At 46.8% G+C, this 27,032-nt stretch overlaps 1 pseudogene; it reads left to right on the forward strand.

Annotated features, from left to right (window-relative positions):
- The first annotated feature begins 16,619 nt into the window (after positions 1-16,619).
- Positions 16,620-25,555, forward strand: LOC118144432 (general transcription factor 3C polypeptide 1-like; annotated as a pseudogene).
- Positions 25,556-27,032: the final 1,477 nt, after the last annotated feature.

Raw genomic sequence — 27,032 nt, forward strand, 5'->3', positions numbered from 1 at the left:
ACTTACAAACGATTTAGAATTAGTGAAAAAGATGCCTTCTAGGGCTGCTAGGAATTGAATTACTTGCACTAGGAAAACATCAAGTAGTACTATCAAAGGTAGTAATCTGCTATCTAAATTGATAGAGAGGGTGGGTTTTTTGGATGGGACACTATGAAACAACAAGATGTTTAGCTATTTTTGGCTATGATTCTAGAAAGAACATGTTAAGAATAAAAATTAAAAAAAAAAAAAAAGACTTGGCACCGTGGCTCATGCCTATAATACCAGCACTTTGGGAGGCCAAGGTGGGGGGATCACTTGAGGTCAGGATTTTGAGACCACAGGCCAACATGGCGAAAACTTGTCTCTACTAAAAATACAAATAATTAGCTGGGCATGGTGGCATGTGCCTAAAATTCCAGCTACTCAGGAGGCTGAGGCAGGAGAATCACTTGAACCTGGGAGGTGGAGGATGCAGTGAGCCAAGATTGTACCGCTGCACTCCAGCCTGGGAGACAGAGTGAGAATCTGTCTCAATAAATAAATAAACAAAATAAATCTAATTCCAACATAAATTTTTTTAAGCATAAACACAAAACTTTTGTGTCTTACCTTTTTTATTTACAAGGTGTTAACATTTTGGACTATTCCTACTGAAATAATATGCTTTAATGTGGTTCCTTTCTGGAAAAACACGACGTTCCAAGATTTACTTGGGACAAAATTGAAACCCTAAACAGGCAAATAATGAGCTTCAAAAGTGAATCAGAAATAAAAATCCCACCAACCCAAAAAAAAAAAAAAAAAAAAAACTCTTTGTAAGATACATTCACAGCTGAATTGTAGTAGACATATTTTTTTAAATGCTACCAATTCTACTAAAATTATTCTAAAAAATTGAGTAGAGATGCCTCCCTAATTCATTCTATGAAGCCAACATCATCCTGATACCAAAATCTAGCAGAAACATGATGCAAAAAAAAATTAAGCTAAGATCTTTGATGTCCACAGTTGCAAAAATTCTCAACAAAACACTAGCAAACTGAATCCAGCAGCACATCCAAAAGCGAATTTACCATGATCAAATAGAATTTATTCCTGATCGTGGGATGCAAGATGATTTCAACATATGCCAAGCAAAAAATAGAATTAGCCACATAAAATTAAAATTAAAAACTCTGCTATCATCTCAATAGATGCAGAAAAAAAATCTTTCAATAAAACCCAGCATCCTTTCATAATAATAAAAAAAATACCCTCAAGAAAGTAGGCATTAAACAAACAAACAAAATCACTAAATAATAGGAGCTCTCCGTGGCAAACGCTTATCCAACATCATCCTGAATGGGCAAAAGCTGGAATCGTTTCCCTTGGGAAACTGAACATGATGATGGCACTCATTTTTACCACTTTTATTCAACATAGTACTAGAAGTCCTAGCCAGAGCCATCAGGCAAGAGAAAAGAATAAAAGGCATCCTAATAGAAAAAGAAGTCATCAAATGATCTCTCTTCACTGATGATTCGATTATATGCCTGACAAAAACCCTAAAGGCTGTGCCAAAAGCTTCCTGGAGCTGGTAACCAATTTCAGTAAAGTTTGAGAATACAAAATCACTGTACAAACAAATCAGTAGCATTTGTATACAATAACGGTCAAGCTGAGAGCCAAACCAAGAACGCAACCACATTTAATGTAGTCAGAGAAACAATATAAAATATTTAGGAATCAGATAACCAAGGAGGAAATGGTCTGTACAAGGGCCGCTACAAAGCATGGCTGAAAGAAATGAGACAAAATGAGCAAGTGAAAAAGCACTCCATGCTCATAGATTAGAAGAATCAATATTTTCTAAATGTTTGTATTGCCCAAAGAAATTTGGGGATTCAGTGCTAGCCTACCAAACTACCAATTTTAATTTTTACAAAATTAGAAAACAACTATTTTAAAACACACATGGAACCAAAAATGAGCCTGACTAATCAAAGCAATCCTAGGGAAAAAGAACAGAGCCAGGTGCATCACAGAAGCCAATTTAAAGCTTGACTGTGAAGCTGCAGTGACCAAAACATCACGTTACTGGTACAGAAAAAGACATATAAACCAATGGAACAGAATAGAGAACCCAGAAATGAATTCTCACACCTACAAATAACTGGATTTCTACCTGTCACCATAAACAAAAATGAACTCAAGATGGATTAAACACTTAAATATAAGACCACTGACTACAAGCTCTGGAAGAAAACCTAGGAAATAATTTTCTGAATATTGGGCTTGCCAATGAGTTTATGGCTATGTCCTAAAAAGCAATTGCGAGAACAACAAAAGTTGACAAGTGTGGCCTAATTAAACAAAAGAGCTTTTGCACAGCAAGAGAGACTGTCAAGAGATTTAACAGACAACCTACACAGTGGAAGAAAATATTCACGAACTATGCGTACAACAAAGGCATATCATCCAGAATCCACAAGGGACTTAAACAAATCAACAAGCAAAAAAATAAATAACTGCATTAAAAAATGGGCAAAGGACACAGACAGGTACATTTTATTTAAAGACATATAAGTGACTAGCAAACATATTAACAAACACCTATCATGGCTAATCAGAAAAACGCAAATGAAAACCTCCATGAGATACCATCTCATGGAAGTCCTCATGGCTTACAGAAATACAAACTACCATCAGAAATTACTACAAACACGTCTATAACCACTAAATCTAGAAGAAATGGATAAATTTTTGGACACTTACACCCTCCCAAGACTCCAGGAAGAAGTTGAATCCCTGAATAGACCAATAATAAGGTCAGAAGTTGAGACAGGAATTAATACCCTCCCAACCAAAAAAAGTCCAGGACCAGAATTCACCACTGAATTCTATTCCTTTCGAAACTATTCCAAACAATACAAAAAGAGGGAATACCCCCTAACTCATTTTATGAGACCAACATCATTCTGATGCCAACACCTGGCAGAGACACAACTAAAAAAGAAAATTTTAGGCCAATATCCATGATGAACATCAATGCAAAAATCTTCAATAAAATACTGGCAAACCAAATGCAACAGCACATCAGAAAGCTTATCCATCACGATCAAGTAGGCTTCATCCTGGGGATTCAAGGTTGGTTCAAGCTATGCAAATCTATAAATGTAATTCGTCACATAAACAGAACCAAAGCCAAAAACCACATGATTATCTCAATAGGTGCAGAGAAGGCCTTTGACAAAATTCAACAGCCCTTTATGGGAAAAACTCTCAATAAACAAGGTATCAATGAAATGTGTCTGAAAATAATAAAAGCTATTTATGACAAACCCACAGCCAATATCATACTGAATGGGCAAAAACTGAAAGTATTCCCTTTGAAAACTGGCACAAGACAAGGGTGTCCTCTCTCACCACTCCTTTTCAACATACTATTGGAAGTTCTGGCCAGAATAATCAGGCAAGAAAAAGAAATAAAGGGTATTCAATTAGGAAAAGAGGAAGTCAAATTGTCTCTACTTGCAGATGACATGATTGTATACTTAGAAGACCCCATCATCTCAGCCCTAAATTTTCTTAAGATGATAAGCAACTTCAGCAAAGTCTCAGGATACAAAATCAATGTGCAAAAATCACAAGCATTCCTATACACCAATAACAGACAGAGAGCCAAATCATGAGCAAACTCCCATTCACAGTTTCTACAAGGAGAATAAAATACCTAAGAAATCAACTAACAAGGGACGTGAAGGACCTCTTTAAGGAGAACTACAAACCACTTCTCAAGAAAATAAGAGAGGACACAAAGAGATGTAAAAACATTCCATGCTCATGGTTACGAAGGATCAATATCATGAAAATGGCTGCACTGCCCAAAGTAATTTATAGATTCAATGCTATCCCAATCAAGCTACCATTGACCTTCTTCACAGAACTGTAAAAAGCAACCTTAAACTTCATATGGAACCAAAAGAGAGCACGCGTAGTCAAGAGACTCCTAAGCAAAAGATAAATTAACAATAAATAAATCAAAAAACAAAACAATTACAAAAAACACAAAGCTGGAGGTATCACGCTACCTGACTTCAAACTATACTACAAGGCTACAGTAATCAAAACAGCATGGTACTGGTACCAAAACAGAGATATAGACCAACGAAACAGAACAGAGTCCTCTGAAGTAGTATTACATATCTACAATCATGTGATCTTTGACAAACCTGACAAAAACAAGCAATGGGGAAAGGATTCCCTATTTAATAAATGGTGCTGGGAAAATTGGCTAGCAATATGCAGAAAGCTGAACCTGGACCACTTCTTTACACTTAATACAAAAATTAACTCCAAATGGATTAAAGATTTAAACAAAGACCTAACACCATAAAAACCCTAGAGGAAAACCTTGGCAATACCATTCAGGACAAAGGCATGTGCATAAACTTCATGACTAAAACACCAAAAGCAATGGCAACAAAAGCCAAAATAGACAAATGTGATCTAATTAAACTTAAGAGCTTCTGCACAGCATAAGAAACTATCATTAGAGTGAACTGGCAACCAACAGAATGGGAAAAAATGTTTGCAATCTACCCATCTGACAAAGGGCTGATATCCAGAATTTACAAATAACTAAAACAAATTTACAAGGAAAAAACAACCCCATCAAAAAGTGGGGGAACATTATAAACAGACACTTTTCAAAAGAAGACACTTATGTGGACCACAAACATGAAAGAATGCTCATTATCTCTGGTCATTAGAGAAATGCAGATCAAAACCACATTGAGATACCATCTCATGCCAGTTAGAATGGTGATCACTAAAAAATCAGGAGACAACAGATGCTGGAGAGGATGTGGAGAAATAGGAACACTTTTACACTGTTGGTGGAAGTGTAAATTAGTTCAATCATTGTGGAAGACAATGTGGCAATTCCTCAAGGATCTAAAAATAGAAATACCATTTGATCCAGCAATCCCGTTACTGGGTATATACCCAAAGGATTATAAATTTTTCTATTGTAAAGACACATGCACACATATGTTCATTGAGGCACTGTTTATGATAGCAAAGATTTGGAACCAACCCAAATGCCCATCAAGGATAGACTGGCTAAAGAAAATTTGGCACATATACACCATGGAATACTATGCAGCCATACAAAAGGATGAGGTCATGTTCTTTGCAGGGACATGATGAAGCTGGAAATCAACATTCTCACCAAACTGACACAAGAACAGAAAACCAAACACCACATGTTCTCACTCATAAGTGGTTGTTGAAAAATCAGAACACATGGGCACAGGGAGGGGAACATCACACACCTGGACCTGTTAGGGAGTGGGAGAGCTAGGGGAGGGATAGCAGGGGGTGGGGGAATTGGGGAAGGATGACATTAGGAGAAATACCTAATGTAGATGACAGGGGTGGATGCAGCAAACGACCATAACACTTACACACTCTGGGTGGCCATGTAAATTAGTTCAGCTACCATGGAGGGCAGTTTGGAAATTCAGAACTACCACTGGATGCACCAATTTCATTACTATACTAGGTATATACCTAAAGGAAGATGCATTTTTGTACCAAAAAGATGCACGCACCTGTATGTTTGTTGCAGCACTGTTTACAATAGCAAAGACATGGAGTCACCCCAGGTGCACATCCAAGGTAGACTGGAAAATTGCATACACTGTAAAATACCATGCAGCTATCAGAACAAAATTATGTCCTTTGTAGCAAGATGGATACAGCTGAAATCTCTTATCCTGAGCTAACTAATGCAGCAACAGAAAACCAAATATCTCATGTTCTCACTTATATGTGGGAGTTATACACTGGGCACACATTGTCATAAAGATGGGAATAGTAGACACTGGGAAATAAAAATGGGGGAGACAGAGTGGGCCAGGATTGGAAAACTACTTATTTGGTCCTATGTTCAGTACCTGGGTGATGGGTGCAACTGGACTGCAAACCTCACCATCCCTCAGTACACCTTTGGAAGAAACCTACACAGGTACCACTTTCACTTAAAACAAAAATCTGGTACAAGTTTTGAAAAAAAACAAAAACAAAAAATTATAGTTACTATAAGTGGGAAATAAAAAATGTACTTTCTTTGGGAGGCCGAGGGGGGTGGATCACGAGGTCTATAGATCGAGACCATCCTGGTCAACAAGGTGAAACCCCGTCTCTACTAAAAATACAAAAAATTAGCTGGGCATGGTGGCGTGTGCCTGTAATCCCAGCTACTCGGGAGGCTGAGGCAGGAGAATTGCCTGAACCCAGGAGGCGGAGGTTGCGGTGAGCCGAGATTGCGCCATTGCACTCCAGCCTGGGTAACAAGAGCGAAACTCCGTCTCAAAAAAAAAAAGTGTACTTTAAGGAAAAATTTATTGAACTGAAAAAAATGGATTAAACGTCTATAAAGAGTAGAATTTTTCTAAGAATTTCAAAATAATGAGTTCATTGCAAAATATATTTAGGTGTTTAACTTTTGTACTAATAAAATACCACCTTTCTGAAATTATGTGTATGCAATTGACCAATATTAATTGTATTTTTATCAGATTAGCCTAAACAGCATTACAAAATACATTTTCTATTATCTGAATTTAAAATAAGTAGAAATTTTGTTTTATTTATGTCATTTTTAAAAGTTTAAGCAGCCTTCAAGTTATGTCTAGTTGCTAAAAATACTAAAGACTACATGTTGTGGTGTATTATTCTCATGATGTCTCTTGTTTAATTTAAACATTATCAATTGTTTTACTTATCTTAGACACAGTTGGACTGTAAGGAATAAATAATTAGAGAAACAAATAAAGGCTGCTGCCAAAATTTATTAATTAAATTTAGGTTTATTTTAGAAATAAAGTGTAAAAAGCTAATGAAATTCCTTTTTATTGTTGGGTTAGTAGATACTATGTTAAGGATTTTTTCTTACACACATCTAATGAATGCTGTGAAAACATAAACACTCATGATGACAAGTCTACTCATGCACCATTTATTCATTATGGTCCATAGCTTAAAAATTCCCAAGTCTATGCATCTTTTTATCTGACTCTTCACTTTCTTCACTTTAGCCCTCCATATGGAACTGTGAGCCTCACACTGAACCTGTTCTCAGAAAACAAAGGCATCATCAACTGATCTAGCTTTTGGTAGAGATTAAAGGCCAACAGACCCCAGACTCATTTAGAAACACTTAGTTAAGCAATAACTGTTCATAAGCAGTCACTTGAGAGGTGACATTTTAAATCTCCATTTACTATCTCACTGGTTTACTTTTGCCCTGAGGAAGTTCCAAATTTTTTACCATAGAATAAAAACACCCCCATCAGTGTGATTCTTGTCAAGTTACTCAGTCTTGTCTCTCACCACTTACCACACTCTGTCCTTTGCTTCAGCACCAAACTGGACAGAGTGGAATGCCAAGGGGCTCTTCCTCACTTCAGGCTCTTTGCCTTCTTCACCTCTTCCCTCTATCTGGCAAGCTTTCCCTTGTCCTTCGGGTATCAACCTACATATCTCCCCCACCAGAAAGCCTATGAGGTTGATATGAAACTGGGATAGATGTTCCTTCTGTGTGTTCCAGTAGTGCCCTGCTGTATACTTGTCATGCTATCTATAACTCTATATGGACATTGCCTGCCTGTCTGTTTTTTCAGGTTATGGCATACGACTGTTGAGAGGTGGACCACACCATCTTCATCTTGTAATTCCAGTGATGGTTCTAGTACCTTAGCACATGGTTGTTGAATACATGAATGAAGAATGAAAACCCAGAAACTCTGATATTTAACCACGATTATAATTAATTTCATTCATAAATGTGGGCAAATTCTATTTGACAGTAATTTTGTATTGAAATTGTACATATGTATTTCTCATTCTTACTAACTCTTTTGCAGGGCTGTTGGGCACCACAGGGTCATGGGGTGTCCCTTTTGCTGTGCTGAGGTGCAGGATCTGAGAAATAAAGAGACAGGACACTGAAGAACTAGTGAAGAGCATCTGGACTCAGGGGGCCACACCACCTGTGAGCAGATTGGTGGGGGGGCCCCAAATGCCCAGAAGCATCTGTATTTATTAGGTACAAGCAGGGGGCAGGGTCGTGAGTAAGGTCATCATCTACAGGCTTAGTAATAGGGTATACATGATCACAAGAGTCACAAGTGAGGGGGCCACCCCATTATGTCACCTGGGCAGAGGGGTGGGCTATGCACAGTAGGGGGCCATGCCATGGGCAGTAGTAGAGGGTTGTGTACAAAACAGAGGTCCACCCCCATTAGGTCACCCAGCCAAGGAGGTGGGCCATATGCAACAGGTGTCATGTGCAACACTTCTTATTTGGGGGCTGGAAACTCCGAAGGATTTCTAATAGAAGGATATTGTAAGCCAATGCAGTGGGAGCTGACAGACTTGTGCTCTTCTCTTAATATATTTATGGGAGGATGATTTGAGCTAGCACAGAAGCTAGGAAAGACTGACAGGGTGTACAGCCACGGTGACTGGTCACGCCAGAGGGGTTCTTCTCCCTCGGTTATTTCCAGGATCTATTTTCCTGAGGCCTACTTTCCACAGGAACTGGATACAAGGTACTACAACTCCTTTATCAGGAGGAGAGGCTCTTGCTCCAAGCCTGCCATACAGCAAATGCTCTTTCAGGCAGGGACGCCACCACCTGGGTCTTTGGTTCTTGTCCTGGTCTGGCTGTTTTCCCTGTACTGCTTCTGTTCTGTGACTGCTCTAGGCATTCTTCCTACTACAAACTACTATATGGTTATATAGAAGGATTCTATAAATCAGCACTAAATGTGTTAGTGCAGCTCCAACTATAATACCTATATGATTATATAGAAAGATTATATGGAACTAAGTATGTTAGATATAAGCATTAAGTATGATTATATAAGCTAGATATATGTAAGCAGTAAGTTATACTTCAGGCACGAATTCTATAAACTAATGTATGATTGTATACAGATGATGATACAAAGGAAATAGCTGAGTAACAACACTATAAACTAAGATATTCTTCAGGTACTAATTGTGTCTGGGGTCTGGACAGTTCTCCTTCCTCGGTGCCCATGGCGGGGGGTTACCCACACTGATAATGTTCTCGACTTTTATTTTTAAAACTTACATTTAATTAAAGAAAATGTTTTAGGCTGGGCACCATGGCTCACGCTTGTAATCCCAGCACTTTGGGAGGCCAACGTGGGTGGATCAAGAGGTCAGGAGTTCGAGACCAGCCTGACCAGCATGGTGAAACCCCATCTCAACTAAAAATACAAAAATTAGCTGAGCACAGTGGTGGATGCCTGTAATCCCAGCTACTAGGGAGGCTGAGGCAGGAGAATCGCTTGAACCCGGGAGGCAGAGGCTGCAGTGGGCCAAGACCATGCCATTGCACTCCAGCCTGGGCAACAGAGCAAGACTCTGTCTCATTAAAAAAAAAAGAAGAAGAAGAAAATGTTTTAGTTAAGGAACATAATTCTTTCTTTTTCTTCCCAACTGTTGCTGTGTTGGACATTTACTCCCATCTAGTTTCTTCTCTGGAATGCACTGATGAGCCACATCTAAATGAAGAGAATGTCTAAATTATAAACTCTTAAGAAAAAAAATCTTATGACTTAAAAGATCATAAAGTTTCATTACTGAGCTGTTTACATGATGTTTTAATTGTTTCTAATAGGACACCTAACATCATCATTAATACTTTAATGGAGGTCATTGATGGCTTATTTGCATTTTACAGTTTTTATTACTATAGTTAGTAATGGACTTAAGGAGTGCCTGCCAGGTTTTTCCATCATAATTTTACTATTTTCTTTTGTAGTTCAACAGTGTTTTGTATGGACATACTTTGAGGCTCTGTAGATATCTGATTACTCCGCAGAATTTCACCCATTAGATTTCACATTTTATTGATGATTTGTACTTGAACAATTATTACTATGGTGGTTTCCAAATGATTATTTTCTTTTTCTTTTCTTTTCCTTTTTTTTTTTGAGATGGAGTCTCTCACTGTTGCCCAGGCTGTAGGGCAGTGGTGTGATCGTGGCTCCCTGCAATCTGCCTCCTGGGTTCAAGCAATTCTCCTGCCTCAGCCTCCTAAGTATCTGGGGCTACAGTTGTGCACCACCATGCCCAGCTCCATTTTTGGATTTTTAGTAGAGACGGGGTTTCACCATGTTGGCCAGAATGGTCTCTATCTCCTAACCTCGTGATCCACCAGCCTCAGCCTCTCAAAGTGCTGGGATTACAGGCATGAGCCACTGCACCCAGACCCAAATGATTATTTTCTTGTTCTTTTATTCTATGTGGATAAATAAAACCAATAAATAGGGTGGAAAGGAAATTTTATGATTTTGGTGCTCAACTGCCCCCAGATTTGGCCATAGCAGTAATTTGAAGCTGACTTCATGTCTTTTTTATCTATCTTCATTATTCTTATAGCACTTTTTACTTTCTGGCTCCACAAGATGTTCCATCTTATTTTTTTTATCTCATATTTTTTCCTGCCCCAGCCCTGGAATGAGTGATTTTTCTTAGAAGCAGAGTGGAGGCACCAAGGAAGCGCAGGACAAGCGCTGCCCAGCACGTGCTCACCAGTCCTCAGCAGAAAGAACCTGCCGCATTCAGTGAGGTGCCAAGAAAGTAGCAAAAGGCCTTCAGTTCTGGCAGTCTGGGGACAGTCCTCATGTTCCTAAATCACTTTTGAATGCTCTGGACCAGTCTTCCAGCAGCCTCTGTGCTCTGTCTCTAGATGTGGGCTCTGTGGGAAGGGCCCTGGGAGACCCAGGAGAACAGGGTGCCTCATCTGCCAAATGTCCCTCCCTTCCTCCCACTCTGAGACTCAGGAATAGGCTTGATTGTGTGTCCAGGTAGTGCCAGGCCACCTCATTGTCTCCTTTGAGATGGTCTCAGAGGGTCTTGAGAGGCAAGTGTGAAGCCAGGCATCTGGAGCCTGAGGCCTACTGTCCCTCCCTGTGTCCTGGAAGAGGGTCCTTGTCCAGAGAAGTCCCCCAGGACCTGACCTGTGGGTGCATATGCAGAGAGAGAGGGTCCGTGGCCTGAGGGGATGTTGGAAGGGGACTTGGAGCACCACTGCTCAGGGGCCTGGTCATCAGGGCCTGGTCAGTTGGGACCTGATCAGCAGGGACCTGGTTAGTGGTGGCCTCTTCAGTGAAGGCCTTGTCAGTGGGGACCTGGAGGCCTACTCACTAGGGGCCTGGTCGGCAGGACCTAGTCAGTGGTGGCCTTGCTAGTGGGACCTGGCCAGTTGGAACCTAGACAATGAAAACCTGGTTGATTGGGGCCTGAATAGTTTGAGACCTAAATTGTGGTCTCATCATTGAGGGCCTTGTCAGCATAGGCCTGGTCAGTGGGGACTGGTCAGGGGGAATTGGTCAGGGGTCTGGTCCATGGGATCTATAAAGTGGGGGCCTTGTTAGGGAGGCATGGTCAGTGGGGGCCCAGTCACAGAAGGGAACTGACCTGTGGAGAATTGTTCAGTTGGGGGTCAGGTCAACATGAACCTGGTAAATTGTGGTGTTGTTAGCAGGGACCTGGGCTGGCCTGGTCAGTGGGGCCTTGTCAGTGAAGCCTATTGAGTGGAGGCCTGGTCAGGGAGACATGGTCACTGAAGACATGGTCAGTGAGGACCTGGTCAGTGGAGGTGTGGTCATTAGGGTCCTGGTTGGTGCAGGTGTAGTCGTTAGGGGCCTGGTCAGTGAAGACCTGGTCAGGGGTATCTGGTCAGCAAAGACCTGGTCAGGGGATCTGGTCAGCAAAGACCTGATCAGTGGGGTCCTGGTCAGTAGGAACCTCACCAGCAGTGGCCTGGTTTATGGGACCTGGTCAGCTGGCCGCTGTGTAACCTCAGGGAGGGGGTTTGTCCTTGGAGCCTCCTTGCTTCTATCTGTAAGGAAAGTGAGTCCTGGCACCCTGGAAGGCTGCTGGGAAGAGAAGATAAAGAGATGTGTTGACTCTAACCCTGCCAGGCAGACCTAGCACTCACACACTACCTGGATTCCATGGAGAGAGGGCGCCCGCTCTCTGTGCTCAGCGTTGTGTCCTTCCTCTGTCTGCATCTGAAGAACCAGCCTGGGTGGGGAGGGCAGAGTTTGGGAAGCACCAATGGATGTTTTAATCCTGGCCACAGGCTCTGCAGGTGACAATGATAAGGACCTGGGTGCACTTGTGAGTGGAGCAGCAAAGCCTGGCCAGAGAAGTGACATACACACACACACGCATGCACACACACACACGCACAAACCCAAACACAGTGTATGGACACATATGTCAATTCAGGGGGTAGAGGACGCTCACTCTGGGCCTTGCTGACCCAAGCCCGTTTCTGTTGTGATGGATGCTGTTACCCCAGGATGTCACCATCGCTGAGCACCCACCACCTCTGTGTCGTGGAGCAGTTAGAGACACACAGCAGTGTCTGTGAGTGGCTATGCATGCAGGACGCTTTTCTACATGAGAGGCACATCTTAGCACAGCCGACTGATCAGTCAGGTGAGAGTCTGTGAGAGAGGTGACACTCTCTTCCCTTCCTCCTGGCTTGAGGACCGTCACTACCAGGTGGGCAGTGCTGGCTTCTGAGCAGCTGCTGAGGGTAATTACTGAGCACTCACTTGGTGCCTGTTCTGTGCTGACAGTCATCTCTCATTCATACTCACAGCAATTTCTCCCACTTCTCCTCTGGACACCCGGGGATGATCCAGTACAGCCCCATCAAGGCCCTGACACCAGGAGCACTTCAGCTCCATGATAACCAAGACACAGCTCCAGAGACAACCCCACTCCATAGTCCCTGCTTCTGACCCCCCTTGGTGTGTAGTGACCAACGCAATATGGAAGAAGCCAGAACAGCATGCAGTCAGATGCTCTGCAGCCCCAGATGGCTCCTGGGCCTTGGGAAGTCATTCTCCATGAAACAGCTAGTCCCTTTGAGGTCACCGGAGGGAAAAATGAATGTGGCATCCTGGCAATCCTGGCAGACTGCACATGTCATACATCTTCTCACCCAACCTGTGAGACAGAAGCCTTCTTTTAGGCACAAGTCCCAAACCTAAAGGGTCCTGGCCTGGTCATGCTCATCCTGAGCTCTGGGAGAGGAGGGGCACCAAGGGTCCCCAACAGCAGCCAGGATTACAACACAGGGGACCAAGCACTCTGCGGCCTTGGCTCACTTGGAGCAGGGTGTAAATACCCGAGTGCATGCCAGGCAAGGCCAAGCTGGCTCAAAGAACAACCCGCCACCTCTGCAAGGGTGTGCCTGGAGCAGGTGGACCAGCCACCAACCTCATCCACTCAAGGAAGCAGGAGTGGCCAGGTTCCCACACCCTCAGTGGCTGCCACCTGATGACTGATGGAGCAGAGGCCTGAGGCAAAGCAGATGGCACTGGGGCCCTACCTTCAGGGTGGGAGAGCTGATTTACCCTGATGGGCAGCAAGTGAGGGTGGTAGTTGGTCCAGCTACTCCTGGCACACCCTTTCAGAGGTGGCTGGTTGTTCTTTGAGCCAGCTTGGCCTTGCCTGGCATGCACAGACCCCAGTGCAACAGACTGTGCTGCAAAAGGAACCACACAGAGGAAATGAGCAGCAGGCTCAGCAAGGTGTGCGCTGCATCAGGGCTGCTACAGGCCATTGTGAGGATGACTTCATGTCCAAGTGCAGAAAGGGCCCAATCTGGTAGCTGAACCACATGGCCAGCTTTTGGGTGTGGCCACAGTGCCATGTCTTCATCACTTCCCAATGTGCCCCAGCAGCACTGCAGAGACAACCTGAAAACAGGGAAAGAGGAAGGCTGAGAAGGCTGAGAAGATTGAGATGGTGAGTGCCAGCTTCTTTCTGACCCTGAGCCCACCTCCAGCTGGTACCTTCAAATGCTCAGAGTGGAAGAGGAGGATTAACAGCTTTGAGTGCTTTAGCAAGAAGATGGACAACAGGGTGCACAGCTCAACCTCACAGCCAATGAGATGACATGCAAGCAGATGAGGATGGAAAGAGCATTAGAAGGCAGCCAGTTCTTCTTCAGCCTCAGCCAGGCCTTGGAGCTGGACCAGATCATCCACTTCCCTGGAAATGCCTGCAACACCTTCAGTGAGCTCTTCGCTGATCATCCCAGGCAAACCTGGGCCCAGTCATGGACCTGTTAGTGCTGTCTCAGGGACACCAGACCAACTTCCTTGACATCATCCATGTACACAGAGAAGTTCTTATGAAAGTCAGGGAGAGCGGGCAACATGTGGCAAAAAAAAAAAAAAAGACAGAGGTCTGGAGGCTGATGAAGTTCAGAATTACAGAAACATGATCACATGATTTCTTTAGCTGAAATTCACCACATCCATCCAATTCGAGTGAGAGACTTGAAATCCAAGGTGCAGCAGTTCTTACAACACTACACTGTTTTTCCAAAAAGTGACCCAGGAGTTGATAGCATTGAATATTCGAGCATGGACTTTTTCCAGTTAAAGAATTCTACAAATAGTAGAAATCTGACAGAAACATGGACAGTGAAGGCAAGGCTGAGGCGGTCTCAGAAATAAGAAACTTACTGGAAATGGGAGCAAGGTTACTTTTGTTTCGCCTTAGCAAAGAACTTGGATGTATCAGGCCCTGTCCTAGGGATCTGTGCAATATTGAAAGTGAGAGTGGTAATTTAGGAGATCTGGTGGAATACATTTCTAAGCAAGCAAGCATTCAAGATGTGACCTGTCTACTTCTAACCACCTGTGCTTATATGCATGAGCAAAAAAATGAACTAAAGTTGGAACATATTTAAAGAGGAAATAGAGCTTAAGAGTTTAGAAAAATTGCAGCCTGGCCATGTAGTATGAAATAAAAGCCCATCTTCAGAGAAAAAAATTTAAGAATGCTTCAGAAATTTGCATAAATAAAAAGGAGCCAAGTGCTAATAGCCAAGAAATGGGTAAAAGGACTTGAAGGCATTGCAGAGGCCTTTGCAGCAGCCCCTCCCATAACAGGCCCTGAGGCCTAGGAGGGAAGAATGGTTTCATGGGTAAGGCCCAGAATCCTTGTCCTGTGCAGCCTCAGGACACTGCTCCCTGCATCCCTTCAGCTCCAGCACCAGCCATGTCTCAAAGAGGCCCAGAGAAAGCTTGGGTCGCTGCTTCAGAGGGTGCAGCCCATAAGGCTTGTTGGCTTGCATGTAATGTAAAGCCTGAAGGCCAAGAGAGTACAAAATTTGAGCCTTGGAGGCCTTCAGTTAGGTTTCCAAGGATGCACAGAAAAGCCTGGGTGTCAAACCGAACCCTGGTGCAGTGGTGGAGCCTGCATAGAAAACCTTTACTAAGACAGTGTGAAATAAAAATGTGGAGTTGGAGCCAGCCCACATAGTCCCCACTGTGACATTGCCTAGTGGAGCTGTGAGTAAATAACCATGATCCATCAGACACTGGAATGGTGGAGCCAGCTTGCACCCTCAGGGTAGAAAAGCTACGGGCACTCAGTGGCAGGCCAGCCCATGAGACCAGCTATGGGGGCTTAACTCTGCAAAGCCACAGGTTGAGTTGCCCAGGGCCTCAGGAGCCCACCCTCCACACCAGTGTGCCCTGGATGTGGGTCATGAAGCCGAAGAAGATCATTTTGAAGCTGTGAGATTTAGTAACTGCCCCATTGGGTTTTGGACTCACATGGGGCCTGTAGTGTCATTCGTGTTTTCATTGGCAAAATTGTTTTTGGAATTAGAATAGTTACCCAGTGACTATACCCTCGTTACACCTCAGAAGCAGTTAACTTGCTTTTTATTTCACAGGCTCATTGGCAGAAGGGACTGTAGCCTCATCTCAGATGAGACTTTGGACTTGGGTCATTTGGGTTAATGCTGGAATGACTTAGGAATTTCAGAGACTGTTGAGAAACCATAATTGTATTTTGCAATGTGAGAAAGACATGAGACTTGGGGGATCAAGGGCTGAATAATATAATTGGACTCAATGTTCTTACTGAAACTCATGTCCAGTTGTAATCCCTTACGTTGAAAGTAGAGCCCGGGAGAAGATAATTGAATCTTGGCAGTTGATCCTTCACAATGGTCATCATTTCCTTGATGATGACCTTGTAATAGTAAGTGAATTCCCATGAGATGTGGTTGTTCAGAAAAATGTGTGGCATGCCTTCCCTCTCTCTGTCTTGCCCCTGCTCCTGCCATGTGAGACACCTCACTTCTTTGTTTCCTGCTATGACTAGAAGCTTCCTGAGCCCTCTCAGAAGCAGAAGCCATTATGCTTTCCTATGCAGCCTGCAGAACCATGAGCCAATTAAACCTCTTTTCCTTATGATAACACACAAAAAAACTGGTACTGAGGAGTGGAGCTCTGAAAAGTCTTCAAGGCCTTTCCCCATTGTCTTGGCTATTAGCACTTGACTCCTTTTTATAGAAATGTCTGAAACCTTTTTGAATTTTCCCCACGAAAATGGACTTCCACTTTTAATCACGTTGCAAGTCTTCTGTAAAGATACCTGCAAATGCAGAAGCAAGTTTGGAACCAGGTAATGAGCAGGGTTGGAAGAGTTGGGAAATCTTACAAGAAGACAGAAAGATAAGGGAGAGTTTGCATCATCTTAGAGACTGGTTAAATGGTTGTGATCAAATGGCCAACAGAAATATGAACAGTGAAGGTGAGGCTGAGGAGGTCTCATATGGAGATGAGGAGCTTACCGGGAACGGGAACAAAGGTACTTTTGTTTTGTCTTAGAAAGACTGTAGCTGCCTCGTGGTCTGCCCTGGAGATTCTGTGAAACTCGGAACTTGAGTATGATGATTTAGGCTGTATCTGGTAGAATGAACTTCTAAGCAGCAAAGCTCAAGACACGGCCGGGCTGCCTCTAACAGACTGTATCATATGTGTGAGCAAAGAAATATCTTAAAGTTGGAACTCTTAGAGCTTAAAGTTTGCAACATTTGTAGCATGGCTAAGTGGTAGAAAAGAAAAGCTGTTTTTTTCGGGGGAAATTCAAGAAGCCTTCATTTGCATAAAAAGGTGCCAAGTGCTAATAGCCAAGGCAATGGAGAAAAAGGCCTTGAAGGAATTTTAGAGATGTTTGCATCAGCTGCTTCTATCATAGGCCCTGGGGCCCAGGAGAGAATAGTTTTCTGGGCCAGACACATGGCCCCACTGCTTGGTACAGCCACAGGACACTGCTTCTTGCATCCTTGCAACTCCAGCTATGGCCCAAAGATGCCCAGGTACAGCTTGGGTCATTGCTGCAGAGGGCACAAGCTATAAGCCCAGGAGGCTCCCACATGGTGTTAAACCAGCAGGTGCACAGAGTACAGGAGTAGAGACTTGGGGGCCTCTTTCAGGATTTCAGAGGATGTACAGAAAAGCCTGAGTGTCTAGGCAGAAGCCTGCTGCAGAGGGGAATCCCTCATGGAAAATTGCTACTAGGGCATTGCAGAAGGAAAAAGAGAAGTTGAAAACCCCACACAAAGGGCCATCATCCTCCAGAATCCAGAATCATAAACCCACCAGAAGCTTGTACCCTTAATGTGGAAAGAACCACAGGCTCTCAATACCAGCCAAGCCTGTATTTAGTGGATGCTAAACCCTGCAAAGCCACAAGTGTGGAGCTGCCCAAGGGCTTAGGAGCTCCTCTTTCACACCAGTGTGCCTGGATGTGGATTATGGAGTCAGCGAAGATGATTTGATTCTTTAAATTTTCGTGACTTCCCTGTTGCACTTTGGATTGTGCCTGTAGTCTTTTTTGTTTCTGTTTTGCAAAGTTCTTCCTCTTTAAATGAAAATGTTTACCCAATGCCTATACCCCCACTGTGTCTTAGACATAGCTAACTCGCTGTTTGCTTCATGGGCTTATAGGCAGAAAGGACTCTAGCCTCATCTCAGATGAGACTTTGGATTCTGAACCTTTGTGTTAAAGCTGAAATGAGGACTGTTAGGAAACTATGATTGTATTTTTCAATGTGAGGGTGACATGAGACTTGGGGGGTCAGGGGCAGAATGATATTGTCAGACTGTGTGTTCCAAACAAAACTCATGGCGAATGGTAACCTATCACGTTGGAGGTGGTGACTGGTGGGAGATCATTGAATCATGAGTGTGGAATCCTCATGAATGGTTTAGCACCATCCCTTTGATGATGTCCTCATGATAGTGAGTAAATTCTCATTAGAGGTGGTTGTTTGAAAGTGTGTGGCACATTTTCCCTCTCTCTGTCTTGCGCCTACTCCTGCCATGTGACACATCTTGCTTTTGCTTTGTCTTCTGCTATGACTGGAAGCTTCTTGAGTCCTCCCAGAAATAGAAGCCGCTATGCTTTCCTATGCAAGCTGTAGAACCATGAGCCAATTAAACCCCTTTTCCTTATGATAATACAGAAAATTGGTACTAAGGAATGGAGCTCTGAAAAGTCTTCAAGGCCTTTTCCTCACTGTCTTGGCTATTAGCACTTGGCTCCTTTTTATGCGAATGTCTGAAACCCTTCTGAATTTTCCCCATGAAAATGAGATTTTCCTTTTAACCACATTGCCAGCCTTCCATAAAGATACCTACAAATGCAGAAGCAACTTGGGAACTGGATTATGAGCCGAGATTAGAAGAGTTTGGAAGTCTTAGAAGAAGATAGAAAGATAAGGGGGAATTTGGACCATCATAACACATGCCCTGCCTAGTGTGTATAATATTCTAAATCCTTTGTTGCCATTTCAACAGTGTTCTTAGCATCTTTACCAGGAGTAGTTTCTATGTCAAGAAACTCAAGAAACCATCTTTGCTCATCTATAAGAAGCAACTCATCTGTTCAAGTTTGATTCTGAGATTGCAGCAATTCCATCCCTTCTTCAGGCTCTGCCTCTACTTCTAGTTCTCTTGTTCTTTTCACTGCATCTGCAGTTACTTTCTCCACTAAAGACTTGAACCCTTGGAGTTATCCATGAGGGTGAGAATCAACGTCTTCCAAACTCCTGTTGATGTGGGTATTTTGACCACCTCAAAATAGAAGGGTGACCCTTTTCCAGAAGATTTTCAATTTACTTTGTCCAGATCCATCAGAGAAATCACTATAGTAGCTATAACCTTAAATGTATTTCCTTTTCTCTCTCTCTCTCTCTCTCTCTCTCTCTCTCTCTCTCTCTCTCTCTCTCTCTCCCCTCTCTCTCTCTCTTGAGGCAGAGTTCACTCTTCTTGTCACCCAGACTCGTGTGCAATGGTTTGATCTCAGTTCACTGCAACCACCTCCCAGATTCAAGTGATTCTTCTGATTCTCCTGTCTCAGCCTCCCGAGTAGCTGGGACTACAGGTGTGTGCCACTACACCTGGCTAAGTTGTTACTTTTAGTTGAGATGGGGTTTCACCATGTTGGCCAGGCTGGTCTCGAACTCCTGACCTCAGATGATCCACCCACCTCGGCCTCCCAAAGTGCTGGGATTACAGGCATCAGCCGCCACGCCTGGCCGAGGAATGTTTTTTGTCTGAGCAGTAGGTCTCTAGAGTGGGCTTAAAATATTCAGCAAGCCACATTGTAAACAGACGTGCTGTCATCCAGCTTGCTGACCTATTTATAGAGTGCAGGCAGAATAGATTTAGCATAATTCTTAAGGGCCCTAAGAATTTGGGGATGGGAAATAACCATTGGCTTCAACTCAAAGTCACCAGCCACATTAATTAACAAGAGAGTGGCCTGTCATTTGAAGCCTTGAAACCGGGCACTGACTTTTCCTTTGTACCCATGAAAGTCCTAGATGGTATCTTTCAATATAAAGCTGTTTAGTGTACAGTGAAAATCTGTTTAGTGTATACACCTTCACACTGATCCTGGCTAGATCTTCTGAACAACTTGCTGCAGCTTCTCCATCCACACTTGCTGCTTCACTTTATACTTTTTTGTTATAGAGATGACTGCTATTTTTTTTTAGACAGAGTCTTGCTCCATCACCAGGTGCCAGGCAGGAGTGCAGTGGCACGACCTCGGCTCACTGCAACCTCTGCCTCCTGGGTTCAAGGAATTCTCCTGCCTCAGCCTCCCGAGTAGCTGGGACTACAGGAGCGCCACCACTCCAGGCTGTTTTGTATTTTTAGTAGAGACAGGGTTTCACCATGTTGGCCAGGATGGTCTCGATCTCTTGACCTCGTGATCCACCCACCTCGGCCTCCCAAAGTGCTGGGATTACAGGCGTGAGCCACCAGGCCCGGCCTGGAGATGGCTTCTTAAACTTCGTGAACCAACGTCTGCTAGCTTTCAACTTTTCTTCTGCAGCTTCCTCACCTCTCTCAGCCTTCATAAAATTGAAGAGTTAGGGGCTTGCTGTGGATTAGGCTTTGGCATAAGGGAATGTTGCGGCTGGTTTGATCTATCCAGACCGCTGAAACGTTCTCCATGTCAGCAGCAAGGCTGTTTTTGCTTTATTATTGCTCGTGCGTTCTCTGGAGTAGCACTTTGAATCTCCTTCAAGAGCTTTTCCTTTGCCCTCACAGCTTTGACTAACGCTGGCTTTCAGCTGCTTTGGCTGTCACCACGCTTTCCTCACAAAGTCCGATCATTTCCAGCTTTGGATGTAAAAGGAAAGATGTCCAACTCTCCCTTTCACTTGCACACAGAGGGGCCATTGTAAGGTTATTAACTGGCCTGATTTTAATATTGTTGTGTCTCAGGAATAGGCAGTCCCAGGAGAGGGAGGGAAGTAGGAAACGGCTGGTCACTGGAGTTGTCAGAACACACGTGACATTTATCAGTTAAGTTTGCTGTCTTATGTGGGCGTGGTTCATGGTGCCCCACAGCAATTACAGTGGTAACATCAAAGATCGCTGATCACAGGTCACTGTCGCAGATGTGATAATCATGAAAAAGTGAAGGTATCATGAAAAGTACCAGAGCATTTCAGACACAGATGGAGCACAGGTGTTGAAAGCGTGGCAGCGGTAGACACCCTCGAGGCAGACTTGCCACAAACCTTCAGTGTGTGAAAACAAACCCAAAACCACAATATCCATGAAGCACACTACAGTGAGGTGCTTGTGAAGCTGATGGTGTTCATTTTATGTTTTGTAACCACAATTAGAATTCTGTATTTTGTTTGGAGTTTGGACTGGGCAAAAATGCAGTGGTAACCTATCGATTATGGCCTTAGCAGAGACATCTTCCACAGGAAGCAACAGAAGCCAGCATGGGAAATGCAGGAGCCCCACTGGGCTTACCCCAGTCCTCAGCCTCTGTGCCCTTCACTTTATATCTTGAGCAGGAAAATCGTAGTGGCCAGGAGAAATCCAGTCAGCTGTTGGACTCCAGTCAGCTGTAGTCAGTGGCCTAGGGTCACGGATGAGGAGCCTGACTCCCAGGGACCCAACCTGTCCACCCAGCAGGCGAGCCCTGTGCACTGGAGCCTGCCTTTCCTAAGTGTGGTCTGTGCATTGGTCGGGGGAGGAGGGCCTGTCAGGTTGCCTCTGATCTTCCTCTGTGTCCTCCCAGCCGCTCCTCTTGAAGAGCTAAAGTGGGAACCTCCTGCCTCCCTGACACGTTCACCAAGCTGATAAACCCCCAGGAAAACACCTGCAGCTTGGAAGAGTTTGTCCTCTGGCTGGAGCTCTCTGGGTATAGTCCCGAAGACCCGACTGCTGCCTTGGAGATCCTGGAAGCCATTGTAGCCATGGGTTGTTTTGGGCCTGACAAGGAGGATCTGCGCAGATGGTTCTCGGCTTTGGAGCAGCCAGGTGGTGGGCGTATCAGGATGTTCCCAGACTGCATCCAGGTGAGCTGTGCTTTAGGTTACCTGGATGTCACTGAAGCCGAAGTTGCAGCTCCCAGGCCAGGTGCACGCTGAGGATGGCCTTGATGTGGGGCATAGCACAGTGCATTCTTTTTAAGCACTGAATTATTTGTTAACGTTTGAAAACTGGGGCATTTCACGTCCGCTTTGAGGGTGCAGCTGTGGCTCTCTGAAGGTCACACAGCTGACATGGTTCGGGAGCAGCCAGGCTGAGCCTAGAGAGGAAGAGAGGCTGCTCCACAGCACGTGGCTAGAAGGAGCAGCCCCAGGGCTGGGAGCTGGGCCCGCCTCGTGGATCTGCTGCTCAAGGACTTAACTCGCCAGAGACGGAAAGCCACTCTGCTCGTCCCCCATCACCAGCAAGAACGATTCCCAGCTCCCCACTGATTCCTCGTGTCTCCTGCCCCCCCAGGCCCTCCTGGAGCAGCAGCAGGTGCTGGAGGTCGGCGGCAACACTGTGTGCCTGGTGGCCATAGGCTCTGCCTGGCCCTGGCTCCTGCACTCTGTGAGGCTGAAAGACAGAGAGGAGGACGCCCATGCCCAGAGAGAAGACCCTCAGGCTAGAACCCTGGAGGGGTCTTCCAGCCAGGATGGCCCTCCTGAGAAGCAGGCACCCCCTCCTCACAGCCCCCAAGGCACCAAGAGGTATGCCATATGGGCCAGTGAGATTGGGGAGACCCCTGCTAAGAGGCCAGCGCTCCAGGACTCAGACTTGTCCCCAGCCTCGGGCCTGGAGCAGAAGAATGGGCAGAAGCCCAGGCCCCGTCTCCACCCCCAGCTCTTGAAGACACTGCTGCAGCTGAGGCTGCGCAGGAAGACCAAGAGGATGTCGGGGAGTTCAGTTCCCCAGGCCAAGAGCAGCTGAGTGGCCAGGCCCAGCCTCCAAAGGGCACTAAAGACCCCAGAGGTGCCGCACACCCTGTCTGACACCCCACCTGCACTTTCCCTCCCCACTTCCCTGATGGGTCCCACACCTTCCTTCCAGATAGGGGACCTGCCACTGGCACAAAAGGGGCTTGATTTCAGCTTCTCAGAGCCTGAGCCCTGCGGGGAGGATGCTGCCTACAAATGCATTTCCAGGGGAGGGCAGAGGCCTCCCACACCCCAGGCAGCGCTGTGAGTTCAGCAGGAGCTCAGGCAGTGGGTCTAGGTTGTGTGCCTTGGCGGCTGCTGTAGGGTGGTGACAGTGTGGGGGTCTCACCTTCCTCGAGCAGCAGCATGCCCTTTCCTTTCCTGCACCATCTGTCAGCAGCGGCCTTCTCATGTGGCTTCTCTGGGCATTTTTGTTTTCTTTGGGGTGCTTTTGCCTTGGGTTTTATACTACCCTTGTGGTCAGGGCTTCTGGGTGGGAAATGAGGGGTTTGTTGGCTTCCTCCGGTCTGGGGCTTGTCTGGGCCTGGGGTGCTGCTTGCACTTGGCGCTGTCTGCGGCAGTCTCCCCAGCCCCGCCGCCTCCAGGGTGGACACTCTGTGAGGAGACGATCATTGTCCTTTTTTTGACACTTCGTTCCTGAGCCTCGAGGTGCCCAGCTCATGCTGGGTGCTGGGTACCACGCTGAAGGTGGGAAGGCAGAGATGGCTTCCCTGCCTTTCCGAGCCTCTCACATCCTCTTCCTCTTCCCTCAGGGTTCACAGAGAGTTTTGGAGCCAGCAGCATCTCCCAGGCAGTGCGGGAAAGGTGAATGTGGGGTTCTGGCTCCGGGGCCTGGGGCGGGGCTCTTGAGCGGGCCTGAGTATAAGGATTTGCATGAGGGTCTTTGAGGGTCTCTCCCCAGGTCCTGGCTCTGATAGTTTGCCCAGCACCGTGCTTCTCAGCAGGGACACTTGGAGGGGTGCAGTGGGCGAGCAGCAGGTGTGCTGGGTGCCGGCAGCACCCAGGTCACCTTGGAATGAGCACTGTGCTTCCAGGATGCCCAGGGCGCTGGCAGAGAACCACACCTGGCGCGGTCAGCTGCACCTCACCGCCGAGCTACTTATGGCCCACAGGCCCCTCACCTGCTCCTGAAGATGAGCCAAAGGTCCACAGAGGGATTAGCCCCAAACGCCTAGCTGCCCCCAGGGACAGCCGTGCCCCAGAATTAGAGGAGGCAAGGGGGCCACAAAAGCCCCTCTGGTAGGGGTGCCTCCCATGTGTGCACTGACCCCTGATCGGCAGGGCCCGAGTGCCCTGTATCCTGGCTTTCAGAAGCTTAGTTGTGCCCCTGCCAGGGCCCAGACATGGTGATAAGAGCCGAGTGTCCAGCTCTTCTGGATCCACACCGCTCCTGGGCCCCGGGTGACTGTTCAGTCACTGATTTAGTAGCAGAAATATCTGTTCCAAGGAAAGCGTGCCTGGAACCCTGCACACGGCACAGAGGAAAGCTTCAGGGTGACGCTCCTGTGAGCTTTGCCAGAGGCTGGAGGTGGCTGCTGCCCAGGCTGCCAGGAGAGCTGGCAAATCCAGGAGTCCCAACCCTTGGCCCTCTCCTGCCAGTGTGGGGGGACCTGGGGCGTGGGCACACCGAGGCCTCGGTTATAGCTGCATCTGAGCAGAACCCCACATCGTGATTCCATCCAGCTGGAGGTTATGGGCCCCTCTGTCCAGACAGGAAAGAAGCGGGGAGTTTGAGAACAGAGAGCAGGAGGTGGCCAATCTTAGCCCTGTGACCTGGGCCAGGCCTAGGATACCCCCAAGGTTCAGTGTCTGTCTGAACCTGCTGCCCTCCTGCCCCTGCCAAGCCCTTGCCCTGCACGGACTGTGAGAGCGTCTCCTTCATCGGCCGGCCGTGGCGTGGCGTGCACGGCCACCTGAACCTGCCCATGTACAAGGGCATGATGGAGGCCATGCTGTACCACATCATGACCAGGCCTGGCATCCCCGAGAGCTGCCTGCTGTGCCATACCAGGGGGTTCTGCAGCCTGTCGCCGTGCTGGAGCTGCTCCAGGTTCGAAGCCTTCCCGGGCTCAGCAGGAGCTGGAGGCGGCTGTGTGGACTCGAGGGCACGGCCGTGATGTGCAGGCTCCAGGCAGCATGCAGGACCACCATACTGCTTACCTGCACCTCCTCCCCCAGCCTGTTCTGGGCTGTCCCTCAGTGTCCTTTAGCTGCTCCACGCTGCTGGCCAGGCTGGAAGATGGGGTGCCTGGGGTGCTTGTCTCTGATGCTTTCTCTATGCGAGGGGTCACTAAATCACAAGCTCACAGGGCCCCTGGGTCAAGGAGCTGCACCCTGGTGCTTCCTGCTCGGCTGACAGCTGCCCTGTGCCCCAGCCCCTCTGGCAGCTAGGAGCTTGAAGTTCAGTGTCAGATTCCCCACGGGCCAAACAAAACCTCACCTGGAAGCCAGTCTTGGCTCACAGGAAGATGGGATGCAGCCCCACTGCAGGCCTGCATGGAATTCAGCATGGTGGCCCCACACTCAGGCCACTGCCTCTCCTGCCAGGGCCTTTGCCTGAACCCTCCTGGTACATCCCCACTTGCCTTATGCCCGGTTCAGGTGCCCCCTGCTCTGGGAAGTAGCTTCCTCATACAGAGAGTTCATTCCATAAACGCTTGAAGAATAAATCAATAAGCGGCGGTGTAGGACCCTTATAACCTGTGTGTCTGGCGTCTACAGGGCCTGGAGTCCCTCGGCTGCATCTGGAAGTGCTGGCTGAGAAAGCCAAGGGCCATCTCACTCTTCTCAATACCTGTGGTGGAAGAAGTGGAGGTGCCCTCCAGCCTGGGCGAGAGCCCCATGGCCTTCTACAAGCCCACCTTGGACTGTACCCTCCGGCTGGGCAATGTGTTTCCCCTCAAGATCAATTGGAACAAGTGGATCCACCTCTAGGACCCCTGTGGGCATCTCCTCCTCCCAGCCACCACCCACCATGCCACCCCACCTGGTGCTTGGCAGATGCCACCGTGCCCCGGCCTTGGGTCTGCTGAGCCTCCTGCAGCAGGGGAGGGGTGCTCCGGCCAGAGCCACAGCCCGACATGTTTTCCACTCTCCTGGAACTCTGGAAAGAGGGCTTCTCCACCTGCCAGAGCCCCATGCTCTTCTGGGCCTGCCCCTTGGGAACTGGCCTCATCACACCGGGAATTGGTAATCTTGTCTCAGGGTCTCTGGAGTTGGCCTCACCTGTGCACACCTCACATTCCAGACTCCAGCCATCTCGGCAGCGTCTCCTGGCTCCTTGAGTGCCCGAATGCCACTGAGAGCAAGGCCCTTGTGGGATACACCTTGCAGAATAGGGGTAGTGTGCCCTGCTGTCCATGGGGACTGTGGCCCCTCCCCAGGCAGGACATCCCAACCCCTGGGTGGGACTGAGCCCCCCAGAGCTGAGCCTGGGGCTTCCTTTCTGGCCTGGGAGTCACCTGGCAGGCCCGGCTGGGCTGGCTCTCATGTCCCTCTGCCTGGCTACTGCTTCCCCGTGGGCCAGAAATGAGTCCCTGTAGGTTTCAGTTTTGTTTGTTTTATTTTGTTCTTTCACCTTTTTTCCTCTGTAAAACAAAACAAAAAAATCCCTGTGGAATGGATTTATTTATTTTTTGATTAAGGAGAAGTAAAATCCATTCTGTTTCGTGTGTTTCCTAAAGAACCACTGATTCCCTTAGGGGACTCCCCACTTTCAGCTGCGGAACAACCTGGAGTGGCTGTTCCCGTTGAAACCAAAGGAAGAGGGAAGGCCCTGATGCTAAGCTCAGCAGCCCCGCCCAGCCACAGCCAGCAGGTGAGAGACGGCCTCCGGGATGGAGAGGGGCACGGGCAGCCTCCTCACCACCTTCTCAGTGGCCCCAGGCCTGCCCCCTACAGAGCTGCTCCCAACCCAGCACCAGGCCCACAGTCACCTCGGCTGAGCAAAGCCGGTGCTGTCGGCAGGGCCTGCAGGATGGACCTGACCCCTTGAAGTTCTCTTGAATGCACATGATTACATTTTTTAAGTTAGTTGTCAACATTTTTTAAATGTAGAGTTTTCATATTTAAAAAAAATTCAGATGTCTATCTTCTTTTAAAATGGTAAGTTCCAGTAACAATGGGCTTAGCTTTCTGCCTGTGACAGAAGTGCTGAGCAGAGGCCACTCCCTGTAGGTGGGATGTGCCCGGCCCCAGCCATCTGTGTCTCACACCCACCTGCAGCTTCTCTCACCTAGAAAAGTGTCCTCCCCGGGGAACATGTGCCCTTAGGACCCCTGACCTGACCCACCTTCCAACCCAGGAAGGGCCACTCTGGGTTGCTCTTGTGGGCGAGGAGGGATGAAGACAGGGTCTTGGGGGTCGGAGTCCTGAGGGTGAGTCCTGTTCCCGTTGAAACCAAAGGAACAAA

This window comes from Callithrix jacchus, chromosome 9 (genome assembly GCF_049354715.1).
Source record: "Callithrix jacchus isolate 240 chromosome 9, calJac240_pri, whole genome shotgun sequence".
NCBI lineage: Eukaryota > Metazoa > Chordata > Mammalia > Primates > Cebidae > Callithrix > Callithrix jacchus.